At 39.5% G+C, this 14,308-nt stretch overlaps 1 protein-coding gene across 2 annotated transcripts in view; it reads right to left on the reverse strand.

The window, feature by feature from the left end:
* Nucleotides 1-14,308, reverse strand: part of LOC5569683 (protein FAM107B) — a 208,839-nt gene that overhangs the window by 59,643 nt on the left and 134,888 nt on the right. The window lies entirely within an intron of this gene.

A 14,308-nucleotide genomic window follows, 5' to 3' on the forward strand; every position in this document is an offset into this window, starting at 1 on the left:
GGTTTAGCTGTGTCCCTTCTCCTGCTTAATGTAAAGATGAATCACAACTCAAATTTCCAAGAGCACAACTCTGGGTAACCAGATATCCGTTCAAAATGAAAACTTGTTCGATTGGTACTCGCTGGTGGTGAGGTGACTTGTTATCAGTTGTCTGGATCTTCAGATCTGGCTTCGATCCATTCTTCACAAACACTAATAGTAAAAAACAAAATAACGTCGAAGCATGGATCTCGAATCGCTAAGAAGAATGAATTTCTCACCAAACTATCAGAAAAACCAAGATGATTACGGGGTTACCCTCCGATGTAGGTAGATTATGAATGAATTATTAATAGCACGATCGTGAAAGTACATTCAATGTTAATCGAAGCATTGTTAACCAAAATTTCTCCATATCAAAACACACACCCTCGGGGATTTGACTTGACTGGATGACACACTGCAGCTTTGACAACGCTGAAGACTCAAGAAGTAAAACAACGAGAGTGCGGTCCTGCGGAGGAGAAATTATAATTGACTGGCATTGATTACCACGATGCGGAATACCAAATGAGAACCGTCGCTTATATGGATCCGTCGATACCTACAGTGGTGGACAATACATTTGGAACAGTTTCGATTTTCCATACGAAAATATCAAATTTAGAGGGTTAGATATGCGTAATTTATGGACCGATTTGAGTGATATTTTCATAGTTCTTCAGACAGGCTAAAGTGAAAAAAGTTGAATTTTTGATACAGAATTAGAAAAGATTTATCTGAAAACATGAAAATCCTACATGAAGACTGAGTTAAACAAGTTAAGTTCATTTCGTCTAAATCTACCAGATACCTTGAAGCTATTCCTTAAGTTAGGTCAATTATTGAAATTTGTCCAAAAAATCTATCCAGGCAAACCATTATTATACTTTTGAATTCATGATTGTGAATTTTGAAATTCAAGTTTGGTCTGAAGAACTGTCATATTTTCCTTCAAATCGGTCCATAAATAACTCAGATCTAACTCTAAGTTGGCCATTTTGTATGAAACATGTAAAAACCTTGTTCAATACTGTACATTATCATCGGGCGCGCCAGTACATAGCTCTGAGTGTGCATTTGTGCCGTCGATGATGAATACTAAATGTCCCTCTGTCTTCGAAGGGGTCACTTTGTTGCAATCTTACCGTGATGTTTACTCAATGATCTATTTGAAAGTCTAACCACGTCCCCAAGGGGATATGTTAATGCTCTGGTTATGGACAACTGTGGTGTCGCGCGCGCGGTTCACCTCTGAAGTACCATCCTTGGCCATTGAGTAAGCACATGCTAAGTGAGCTAGGTGCAGTTTCTCACTCATGTAACCAAATTTGATGCATTGGTAAAGGATGTGTAAGACTGTTCGTGCCCATAACGGTTGCTTCTTTGGGTGTGAACAATTTGTGTTAATGTAAATCGGCTATTGTTCGGTTACATTGTTGTTATTGGTTGCGAGAATGAATTCTTTAACTAAGCTTCAGTCAATTGTAACGATACTTGTCCGAAAGGTCAAGAGTCAAATTTAACTGGTTACAATTATGGTTCATAGCGAATCTTAAAACTAGGATCGTCGTACGGATCTTAGAATTTCAGTGAAGATTGTAGTGTGTATTGCAGGATTTCAATGTGGATACCAGTGTAGATCTCAGAACTCCAGTGTGGATTCTGATGTGGATCCCTTTATTCCAGTATGAATCCTGGGATTGTTGTGTAGATGGTAGGATTTAAGAGTGGATCCAGTGACTGTGATGTCGATCGTAGGGCGATCCTTGGTGGAGTGTGTGGATCCTTGGATTCCAGTGCGCATCAGTGATGGAAAGTGGCGAACGCTTCATCTGAACTGGAACAAAAACAAAACCAAACGCTCCCGAGCGTCAGAGCGCTGGCTTACTCGCATCTGCCGACTCCCGAGTAACTGAAGCTAAAAGTGATTCGCGAACGTGTTCGGAGCTGCTCAGAGTCATATTGTGCTTTTGGGAAAAAAAACTGCTTACCCTCCGAGATTTATGGTTTTCAAGGGCTTTTGACTACAAACTAGTAGTTTACTGTCGATATGATGGTTATACAATTAATTTGTCTGTCAAAACCATAATAAATCACACCTTGCTCGGTTACTCGCGAGTAAACATTCGCGAGCTTGTTGCTACTTCTTTTGACATGTTCTCCCGAGCAGACGGGTGCGGGCTTACTCACACCTAGCTAGATCCCGAGTCTGTGATGTTTGTTATGCGTTAGTATACACTCGTGAGCTGCTTCGTGATGCGAACTTTTCCAGCACTGGTGCGCATATTGGAATTCAAGTGGTATTCTGATGAGGATTCTGTCATTCCACTGGGAATTCACATTGCAGACAATCAACTAGTTTGGTGTTGTAGTATATGATTGGTAATTTTCCCTGAAATTCACCAACTTTCCTTGACTTTTCAGATCAACAATTGAATTCCCTGACATTTTCTGACATTCCCTGCCTTTCCAGGTTTTCCAGGTAGTCGACCCTGAAAAACTTCGAATTATGTCAAAATCCCACAAGAATCAAGTGAGAATTCTCAGGGAACTTTGTGCGAGACCTTTAGGTATTCAGTGGAAATTGTGAAGAAATACTGCGGTAATTTTAAAATCCTATGGCAATCCCGTGTGATTTTTATGATTATCCTTGGGAAATTCCAATGGAAATTCTGTGGGAATTTGATGGATATTCTTTGAGAATCCTGTGGAAATACTGAGGGCATACTTTTAGATTCCTATTGGAGTTCTGTGGGAAATCTTCAAGCGTCCTGTGGGAAAAAATATGTAAATACCTTGTTTATCCTGCTGCACCCTCAGTGGTTTTCATCACGACAAAAAAGTACCATTTTCGTGGAAATTTTATAAGTATGTGTACCTAAACCATAAGAAACTAACGAACCTTGAGTAAATTAAGAGAGATGAATGGGTCACCATATACTTCGTTTTGTAGATCATGCGAAATCTACATACATTATAAATCGATATTCGTGACTTTACGAATATCATTATAATTTCTTTTCAGACTGCTCTGTAATAAAATCCGATAAAAACTGACAGTTTTTTCAGAAATCTTCCAAAAACTCATTCAGAAATTTCTGGATATTTTATAATTTCTCGTGTTTCTAAGGTATTCTAAGAGATATCTCTTATAATACCTTAGAAACACGAGAAATTCTAAAATATCCAGAAATATCGTGAAATTCCGTAGAATTTTTGAGAATCTTAGAAGTAATTTCATAAAACCATCAAAGAGATTTGGGTACTATCGAATCAATCTTTGTAGGTTTCATGAAGGAATCATTGGACTAATTTCTAGAACAATCCCTGGATTATTTCCAACATGTGATCTTAAAGTTTTGAATTCATGGAGGAATCCTGGAAAAGCAAATATAGAACACTAGGGAAATTTCTAGAGGTATTATTTGATAAATTCCTTTAGCAATCTAATGTGTAAATATTATTGAAATTAAAATAAAAAAGTCCCAGAGTTGATTCCGTTAAAATTCAATCCGTATAAAACAAATATGTACCTAGTATTTTCATTTGGAATCGACAGAACGTATCTAAGAGGTGTCCTTAGGAATTTATATATGACTTCGGCTAGAAAAAAAAATCTTGCAGATAATAAAGGAGAAATTGAATGATTTTTAATCAAATTTAGATAATTTTTACAACACATAGTTGTCATTTGTTAGCCATTAGATTATTTGGGAAAAATCTTTAAATAATCTTGGGGAAATTGATTAGAGTATTTGTTCGTGTTTTTTAAGCAATTTCTTCATGAATTTCTGGATCATTCAGTAACAAAACTATTTGTCTTTTTTTTTTTTCAAAAAATCTAGTGGTTGAAATAATTGATTCGATAATTCTTAAGAAAACTCTTAAAGAAATCTTTTACACTCTTTAAAGAATTCCTCTTAAATATTCCTGAAAAAATTGCGGATGTATTCCCAGAAAGTTTGAGGGAGAAATCGAAGAATTTCCAAACAGATTTTTTTTTAAATAATTAAGAGTATGGCTGGCAACCTTGGCCAGAAACCTAGAGAGAATTATAATAGATTTCCGATGGATTCTTTGCAAGAATATGATAGAGTCCTGACAAAACCTACGGAGGACTTACGATCCACTCAGAATACTATCTTTAAACTACTAATTAAAATCGAAAATCTCATGATTTACAACTTTTTCCCACAACCAGGCATAACTGCCTTGTCAAGGCCATCCTCGAACGAAAAAGTAGATCACATCGCACTAACTTCGCAATAGCCCATAAAGTCATGATGTCGATGATCCATCAGGCATCTACGCCACTTACCATAAACCGTCATCATTCATCGGCTGGCTATGGCCCATAAAACAAACTAACACACAATTGTCACTCTTTTCATCTATTGACGGATGACTCTTCTTTCGGTAGCAAAACACAGAGACCCCCACCGTCTTCCGTTCTCCGTGCTCCACCATCGAAGGGATTTGATGGCAACGATGGTTTCTGCTGCAGGCAGTGAATCAATTGTCACCCAACACGCAGTAACAAAGACATTGTCACCTCCTATTCTTGTTGCAACAATTTTATTCCGCAACATCAGTTTATCATCACTTGAACAGAATATGACAAAGATTGATCATTACGTGCGTAGCGATTTTCTGTGCTTCGCATTGCAATTTTCGAGAACTTTCTTCGTGTTGGTAAACATTGACACATTATCAAACAGCATCCATAAAACAAATTTGGTTTTGTGTTTAAAATAACTAACTAATTGCGAGTTGAAAAGTTTGCAACAATGTTGCGCTCTGTGATTGTCATGACAATTTTGCTCTTGATTGTGTCCTTATCCGAAATAGTTACGACAAACGGTTGTGAGCGAGCTTGTTTTGTTGTTTGTTTTTTGTCTATTTTGATGATAATTTGATTCACTGGCTGCAGGTGGCCCCGGCTACAAGTGTGTATTTGCGCGAGATGGTGAAAATTCTCGAATAAGTTTTCAGGCAGACTTATCTCTGAAAAGTTAACAAACATAGATTATTGATTCATCGTATTCCACAGACAAAACTCTGTACATTACACTTTGAACCTAATCATTCTTCACTTTTAAAACAAAACGACGTAACTTTTGAAACCAAATCACTACTTACACCGCATCGTTATGTAGAAAGACAAAACGACGCAACAACGATGAAGTTGTTGTGAAAAACATAGAAAAATCTCAATGCACGCGAGCTGTTTCCATATAAAGTTTATATGATGTGCACGATGAAAAATGTTAAAAAGGGGATTCCTTTAAACAGTTTTATGAGAAAGGTGTAAATTCTTATAAATTAATCTTCTCATAATCGTATAGTATATACGTTGATTGGAAAAAGTAATCGAGAATTATGTCGTCGTCGTCGTTGTTGCCTCTGTCGTAATCGGTTGCAACTCTGTCATCTCGTCTTCCTCCTTCGTAGGCCATGGGGCTCCGTCTGTCAACTACACCCGGTTTCGCGTTGCCTTCTTTTGAATAGCTTTTCTTTTTTACGTTTTTACGCTTTTGAGGTATCGCGCCATCGCCATCTAGTAGACGCCGGCGTATGAAAATTGCCTTTAAATACCCGCCAAGAGTTATATCATTCCCTGCAATGTCAGCCATTCGCCCAGCGCAAGAAATCCATTGCTTCAAAGGTTTTGAAAACAAAACTGGAATGCGATAAAATGATGATTGCAAATGCACTGGGAAATGCGATTCTCTGTTTCGTAGTTTTGTGTGAAAAGTACCGGTAACGAACGACAGTTCAATTATCTTAAATCTTCTGTAACGAGCTCCAAGCGGTTTGGGATATTGCGTGTCTTCTTGTCATTCACTGAGTGCTCGATCAGTTCCACTCTTTGTGGGTCTTATTTCACAGTAATTGATGATACCGTCGATGGGGGTGACAATGGGTCTGGGGGGTGAGATTGGGTCAAAACGGAAAATTATGATTTATGAAATATTTCAGCTAATAACGCTGATATTACTAAAATTAATAATTCATATGTTAGGAAACATATTATTACACGTAATTCATCACAATATACATTTTTAGAAATAGTAGTTTTCGTTTACTTTACCAATAAACTTGTATGTTGAAACTAGATAAAATTTAACACATTAAATTTCTCCTGTGCAAAGTATCACGCACGTAATTTAACCTCTATCGTTATTTCAGTAGAAGGTTGAAAGTCTTTTCATTGCACTTCACACGTATTTTCCGGAATCTATTTGATTTTTCCACAAAAAAATATTTTTTTCGGTACGGTGTCTTAAACATCAAAAATGGGGGTGACATTGGGTCAAGCAAGAACGATAGTAAATGAAATTGCAAGTCCACTTTTTTGACATTTTACGGTGCCGTTATCTCTTTTTTCATTAAGAAGGGTTTATTCTTTCTAAATACAGCATCTCTGAAACATCAAACAAGTCTACTTGAGTATTCCGTGCATTGAATAACAATGCAGCGCATTTTGACAACTTCTCAAACCAGCATCTGTGTTTCGTGCGCAGCAACATCGTAAAATTTTATCAAGTGGATGTTTTTTTTTTTGAAATTTAATTATTTACCAGTGTTTTCATATTATAGAAACATCTCACGGAAGTACAAATGAGTTGATTCGCTGAAATACTGGGATAATGACGTCAACATCTGCCTGGAATGTATTGATCGTGGAATGTCGCACCGAAATTTAACTATTTGCAAAGGTTTAAAATAATCACTGTTTCAGTACACCTTTGGGGAAACTGAATAGGCTTTATGGCAATGGGGATGAGACTTTGAAGACAATTTGAGGAAAAAAAAAAGAAAATTTATGTAAACTTGACGATAAATGTTGGGATACTTTTTCTCATAGTTCTTCAATTTTTTGGTATAATCGTCCTTTTAAGTGAGTTTGTCATACTTGTGAAACGTCTTAGATATCTTTTCGTCTTGTTTGCATCGTATTCCATCAATATTTTTCAGCTATGAATGGATTTGCAGTCATATTCTCAAAAACAAGTTATTTCAATTACAGTGACCCAATGTCACCCCCTCTATGGGGTGAGATTGGGTCATTTTTCATTTACTTGTGGTGCCGCTGTGAATAAATCTTTTTCTTTAATTTTTTGAACGGTTATTAATGTACCGTCAAAGTACATACACACCAAATTTGAAATTTATTGGAGTTAAATTGCGATAGTTATTCAATAAATAAATCGTACATATCCCTTTTTGACCCATTGTCACCCCCAACGACGGTACGCTAATAATTTGGTTTTCAGGTTGAATTCATCCAACTAAACGAGATAAGCAATACCAATGACAACGGCCTAACTATGAAGCACGATGATAGACTTCATCTTCATCATAATCATCATCATCATGGGATGGACTTTAAATGTGCCATTTCAAAGCGTTCAATTGAGGTATGAAGCAGAACCTAGGGTAGGTACAGCATACCTATAGCTTGAAGCGCAGATGAAAATTTAATTTTGATGGCTCGTCTTTTTGATTCAATTTCCGGTCTCCGATGCTCATCCGGCTGGAATGCTTCCGATGAACTGGATTCCGAATTAAGGTAGATAGCTGCAAGCGAGTAATCCATTTCTCATTTACTCAGCTGTTACCCGGGTTCTGATTGAATCAAATGCTGTATGTCTAGATGTAATGACGGTCCATATTCTAGTTGAATTCTCTGTCAGAGTTTGTGATATTTTCCTCTTCTTTTTACCACTGTACCCTAATCAGGACAGAGTCCGCTCTTCTACTTTGCGTTCTACTAAACCTTCCATCATTGACACGAGCATTTACATTGTTTGTGATACAGTACAAGAACTCTTCTTTACTACTATTATTGTGTGATCTTAAGAGAAACTGGTCAATATGAAAAGGGAAAAAACATTCTCCAAGGTAGATGCATTTATTTAAAGGCATACAAGAAAATTTTGTTTTGGTTTCTCGTAATTCTCGTAATTCCGCCACCAGGCAGTGCTAGTGTACCTGAACTTTTTTTGCGAATATCTCATTTTCTCAATTCCTGACCACTTAGAAAGATGACGTCTTCGACAAAGTTGTACAGTAGTTTAACCTTTCGGTTGTCGCACGTTGTACTTTGTACAACACCAATATAATATTAACAATATGAGTTACTCTCATTTACTTCTGGCAACCCCCTTTTTTGTGATTGTAACGCCACACAAGGAAAACGTAGCAACTACTACACTCCAAACATTTGAGCTCATCGAAGTGATACTTCATATCATATTCAGAGTAACATATCAAAAGCACCCAGCTGAAATATGAATGAATTTCTGCAGAGTTTCAAATTCATTTATTCAAATACGATTGAAGACCATTTTGTAATATCTACAAAATTATTTGCTGAAACATTGCACAAACTTTGAAAATGGTAAAAATGAACAATCAAATTAGGTACTACGTCATTTAGGCACCATGCTTCATGAGAGTTTGTAAATAACCACCTCAAGGACCAAAATAGCTCTATTTATTTGATTCGAGGTCGCTAAACCATTTGCCGTTATCAAAAATGTCATAGCAAGTCCGGTTTAGAGATATTAATGCGACCAGACGAGGACACACCAGCCGATCAGCGAGTCGATCGATGCCAACGGTGACATCTTTGCCGCCGGCGAGGATACCAGAGAGTGTAGAACCTCAGTCGCCGATCAACGCGTCGATCGGTAGTACTGCAGTTATTGGTCAAAGAGGCGATCAGTCGGGGAAATTCCGCCGATAAGCGAGAGGATTGGTACAAACCGCGACATTCTTGCTGCCCGCAAGAATACTAAAGGAGTGAGAGGCATCTACCGATCTGTGAGGCGATCGGTAATAACGAAGCCTTCTACTGATCAACGAGGGTATCAGTAGAAGCAGACCTCTTCTTCTTCTTTCTGGCGTTACGTCCCAACTGAGACAAAGCCTGCTTCTCAGATTAGTGTTCTTATAAGCACTTCCACAGTATTAAAAGAAAGCTCTCAGTTCTTTGCCGATTGACCATTTTTGCATGTGTATATCGTGTGGCAGGTACGAAGATACTCTATGCCCTGGGAATCGAGAAAATTTCCTTTACGAAAAGATACTCGACCAGCGGGATTTGAACCCACGACCCTCAGCATGGTCATACTGAATAGCTGCGCGTTTACCGCTACGGGTATCTGGGTCGCTCGTTTCTCTAGATAACAAGGCGTGCAGTAGATACGGCATCCGTGTACCGTGGTCAACAAGGTGACCATTCGAGAAATTCCAACTAGTCTATGAGTCGACTGACAGTGAGGAATCCCGGTCAATCTACCCCATGAGCTGAGACACCCCGTATGGATGAGATTCAAAAACATATCCATCTACACGACCAAGTCACCCGCAAGGTCACGTACCTGGAGGAGGCGAAGGATGACCCATCCAAGACGAGATCATCCCTGCAACGAGCGTTCGAGAAAAAGCTGGATATGTACTATCGAGAGTACACGAGCCTTCAACAGGAGATCCTGAAACAGATTCCTGCGGCGGAGTTCGAAGAGCATGACGAGACACAAATTACGTTCGACCAGCTTCATACCGAAGCGCTGCTGAGGATCGAGCAGCAATCCGTGAGCCTGGCTGGTAAGTTGGAAAGCTTTAAAAATAGGCAGTGGTCAGTGTACGGGCAGAAGAAGCGCTCTGACACGTCCAGTGTGGAAACGCCACATCACGTTGCGACAACCGAAAAGCGATTGGAGACCAAGCACTCTCATTCGTCTAGCAGAAAGGAACTCTACAGCACTAGAATTCCTTGTAAGCCACCAGCTGAAACGCGAGTTAGACTGCTGTCAGAGTCCGCTCAGAGAGAACTCTCTGACACACCAAGAGCAAAGACGCCTACATTTCTGCGAAACCTGAGATCCTGTCGGAGTATAATCCGCAGCAACTCGTCAAGCCGTCCAGCGTGCGCACGTTCGTCGAGTCTACAGCAAGCGAAGATCATGTTAGGGATAGGATCCGAAATTGTTGCCTGGACTCTGCTCAGAGAGGGTGCTCCAACACGTCTTGCGCAGATGTGCTGAGTAAAGCAGTGGCACCTGCTCGAGTAGCCAAGTCCCACGCTAGTGAAGTATCTCGACTTCCAAAGGCATTCCGGATTCATCGTCTGCCAGTGCCCACCGAAGAAGAGGTCTCCGAATCATGCAGGGCCGACTCACTCGAAGGCGAACGACATCGAACCGAAGAAAGCTCAAGAGGAGCAAGTATTCTCCGATTCGCTCAGAGTAGAGTCACCGAAATGTACTGTGACGTCCAACATGTCTACAATCAGGAAACATCTGCGAAGTGATTGCCCTCAACACCGTCAGGATCCAACTCGAAAGAAAACGTCCGAACAACCAGGTGTGGATTCATCGATCAGTGGCATGTGCCGACTAAGTGGGACCGCACATTCCAAAGAAGAGCAATCGCACCATTCAGCCGCTGGGACAGTGATAGCTGCAACCATGGTAAATACGGAGTCCACTTTGAGCTCTCTGGCTCGTCCAGTGTGATACAACTCTTCCACGCTGCGACTTCCGTCGATAAAATGTACTTCACTCTGAGAGAGTACAGCAGACTCAAGCAATACAAATGATGCCAATGTATTCCTATATGGTTACCTGATTACCAACGAGTTTTCCAAGAATGTAGGTATTAGTCTGTTCGGGAGGAACTTTCTGATCAATCCTGTGCGACCCAACTTCGTTACGAGGGGACATCTGCTATACAACCGGAGTTCGACCATGAAGAGTGTCTAGTCTAGTGGAAATCAGAGGGATGGAACTGTGACCAATCACATGGAGCCCATTCCGGAGGAGTACTATAGGTTGCCGTATGTAAAGCCATTGTGTATTACGACAGCTACCAACCAATTCGAGTTCGCTCAGGATAGGCTCTGCAGGCTGTTGTTTGTAAAGTCATTGTGTGTAGCAACAGCTACCAACAAAATGAAGCTCGCTCACCACGTCGGCTGATGCTTTTCAGTCATCCGAGATTCGATGTAGTGGCCCGTACTCGTCGAACCATAAAGGAGTTCCCTATTTTTGAACATTTGTAATTGAATGCTGACACTTCCAAATCTGTTGAGTTCCTGGAAAGAAGTTGCAACGCTTCGGATGGGGTTCCGGGTCACTCTCAACCAAGGACAACGAGAAAATGACACATCAAACCGCGAAACCACCACCGACGGCTATTAGGAGCTATACGAGATCTGCAAAGCATATGGTATTGCCATTGGCGTAAATACGGGGGGTCTAGGGGGGGCCCCCCCTAGAATCATTCAAGCCGCTCCTAGAGTTTTTAATTTTCAGTCCAAATATATCTGTACTATTATTGTATGTATCGAGAAAAGCTAAATAAAATTAGTCAGTATTGGCTCATATTGAATTTTAGATGGATGAAAAAACTTACATATTGATACTTTTGATTATACAGGTTTGTTATGAATAGGTGCATGAAAAAACAAGAGTGTGTTAATTCACAACCGGATATTTTTTCCGTGTTGGTTTTGAATATGTACATAAATGAATAAGAGTGTATTGTTTTGACGTTTATTTATTTGCGCTAAACAAATCGTATCTGTTGTGCAAACGGCTTACATGTCAAATTAATTTCTAAACGTTTTCGAGTGGAGATTGTTCTGACTTTTGTCTGATTTTGTCTGGGACAGGTAACTTGACTTATTTCATGGGAAATTTACTGAATAACATCTAAAATGTATCTGTATTATAGATTATAGAGATGAAGAAGGTCGCAAAGGATATCCGTCAGTTTTTTAAGCCCGCTTCAAAAGTTGGTTTGGAGCATTCGGATGAGCATATTCCCTCCTGCTCAGAATCGACGCAAGCGGCCACAAGTTTATCCTTTCACGACAATCCTGCAGGCTCGAGTAAGACTGTTGCGCCGCATTCAAACACTGCGGAATCCACAGCTAAGGGCATGGATTTAGGAACACTGCAAACTGGTCCAAGTCAGCCGAAACTGGAAGTCTATCCGAAAACTCACGATGGGAGGCAGCTTCGTGGATTTTCATCGAAATATTTCTCCTCGCATCAGTGGTTGGAATACAGCGTAAGTAGAGACGCTGTATTTTGTTACCCATGCAGAATATTTTCTGTTGACTGTGAGGTTCGCGAGCAACGAGAAAAATTTATCACATCCGGTTTTAACAAGTGGAAGAAGCTTAGTGAAGCACTTTCATCTCATGAAGAATCTAGTTTGCACAAAAAATGTACTGAGAAATACGTGGCCTTTAAAATCAAGTCAAGCTCTGTAGCTGATCAAGTATTTGTACAACATCAGCTCCAAGAATTGTACAACATCAGCTCCAAAAAGGTACAATGGCATACCTCACGAAATTGTTTGACATTGTACTTTACTTGGGTCGACAAGGTTTACCATTTCGTGGGCACAGGGAAGGGCACGAATCGTCGAACAAGGGAAATAATTTGGAACTTTGTGAATTGTTCAGCAACCATGATAGCTTTTTCCAAAAACATTTTAACCGAAAAATCAACTATACTAGCCCAAAACTCCAGAATGAAATGATTTCATCCGTTGCAACTGTAATGACGAACGAAATTAGTAAGCGAATTCGGAGTGCCGGCATGTTTTCGGTGATTGTTGATGAAGCACGATGTTTTAAGGAAGAGCAAATGTCAATAGTAATTCGCTATGTGGAGGATCATCAACCAAAAGAAAGGTTCATCAAATTTATCAACTGTTCTGAAGCCCGAGATGCATCTAGTCTTGCAGCGGAGATTATAAACGTATTTAAAAGCCTTAACATTCATGATTTGTAGCTCGTTGCACAATCATACGATGGCGCTTCTGTAATGCAGGGAAAGCACAATGGGGTCCAAATGAAAATCAAAGAACATTTTCCGGAGGCTGAGTATGTGCACTGTATGGCTCATCGGATCAATTTGGTAATTGTTGATTCTTGCAAAATTATCCCGAAGGCGTATTCATTTTTCAGTGTTATTGAATCTATTTACATCCATTTTAACAAACCAAGCAGCCATGCAAAGTATGTTCAAGTTCAGAAATTATTGGGTGTAAAACAAAAGGAAGTTGGAAGTCTGAGCACCACTAGATGGAACTGCAGATATAGAACTGCCGATGTTTGATTGAGAATTACAAAGCCATAATCGAAACTCTTTCGGAAGAAAGTCAACATCGAAAAGATAAAGACGCTATAACAGCTAACGGCATACTTGCATCTGTTTCGAAACCTGAGTTCGTGGTTTGCTTGTTCGTCATGGAATTCATTTTATCTCTGATGAATGTTCTGTCGACTTATTTTCAAAAGCAAGACGCTACGCTTGGAGGCTCCGCTACACTCGTAGCTGCAACATTGGACACGTTGAAGGAAAAGCGAATTGAGTTCAATGATGTTTGGGCTGCTATGCAGCGTTTTGCTGATGAACATGATCTATCACTGGAAGCACCAAGGGCATCAAAAAAGCGTAAAGCGATCCGGAATACAGCACTGAAGCATTTCATCGTGGATTGTGCAGTAAGACCAGGTTTTGAAGTCGCAGATGAAGATATGACTGACAAAGAATATTGGCGTTCGAATATCTACGAAATGTCTATTGATGCAGTAGTAAATGCGATGGAGAAAAGATTCAACAATTTGGACCTAGCTAAAAGCATCGATTGCTTCCAGAAGCTAAATATGGATGGAGGCAGACTGTTTATCGATACATACAAAAAAGAAGCTGGGATCGACATGAACGAGTTGAATGCAGAATTACAAGTTTACAAAAATTTCCTGAGAAAAATCAAAACCGAAGTTGAATGGGACGCAGAATTTATTCGCAGTAATGTGAATGAGAATCTTATGCCCAATTTGTCTAAAGCGTTGAAACTTGCTGTAACTATCCCCGTTGGCTCTGCGACGGCAGAAAGAAGTTTGTCGGCAATGCGGAGAATTAAAACATGGCTAAGATCTACCATGGAGCAGGATCGATTCTCATCGCTTTCGCTTTTACACATCGAAGCAGACTTATTGAAGCAGATTGAAAAAGAAAAAGTCATCGAACAGTTTGCTTCTAAAAATCGCAAGTTAACCTTTTGAAAGAAAGTATTCAAAATCGACGATATTTGAAGAAATAATTTGATTTGCTTTTGTTTTACCTTTAACCATTTTTAACAACTATGATTTCCTAATTTTTAAACATATGCGACATGATCACGAAAAATAAAGAAGAGATGGACATGAAAAACAAGCTTTCTATTTATTTCATTAACTTTATATAGAAGAAAATAT

Source organism: Aedes aegypti, chromosome 1 (assembly GCF_002204515.2).
Source record: "Aedes aegypti strain LVP_AGWG chromosome 1, AaegL5.0 Primary Assembly, whole genome shotgun sequence".
Lineage (NCBI taxonomy): Eukaryota > Metazoa > Arthropoda > Insecta > Diptera > Culicidae > Aedes > Aedes aegypti.